This window comes from Trypanosoma theileri, assembly GCF_002087225.1.
Source record: "Trypanosoma theileri isolate Edinburgh chromosome Unknown TM35_Tth_73_V1, whole genome shotgun sequence".
Classification (NCBI taxonomy): domain Eukaryota; phylum Euglenozoa; class Kinetoplastea; order Trypanosomatida; family Trypanosomatidae; genus Trypanosoma; species Trypanosoma theileri.
The window spans coordinates 45,261-45,819 of NW_021639915.1; positions in this window are offsets into that span (position 1 = coordinate 45,261).

Below are 559 nucleotides of genomic sequence, written 5' to 3' on the forward strand. Positions count from 1 at the left end.
CAAAACGGTGCAGGGCAAAAGCACAACGCCCCAACAAACCACGCAAGCAAAAAACAAAGGTATTAATCATTAGCCCAACTTACCCAATAAACACAGAAATACATCTACTAAAGATATACGTCTATATATGTGTATATACGCAATTATAAATATAAATTCATCTGTTATTATTAATATTTCGTTTTTCCCACTGCAAAAAGCAGTTCATCATCATCATCACAGTGCAAGCCCAGGTGCACACAGAGTGAGAGTCTCCAAGAACACACACACAAACACACAATGGAGTAGTAGCAATAATAATAATTATAGGATACACATAGATAGCAAAAACACACAATAACATTGAGAGACAAAAAAAAAGAAGAATATCCCAACAGGTGGAAGATTAGTTAGACTGTAGGGATGTATGCAAAAAAGAAAAAAAGAAAACAAAGGATGACCTGAGTCACACATTACCACTACTCAATCAGCACACAAGAATACAGGCCAGTGTAACCACAATCAGTAGTGGTACATGCACCCACACAGAACTGCTGATACTGCTGCTGCTGTCTGCATC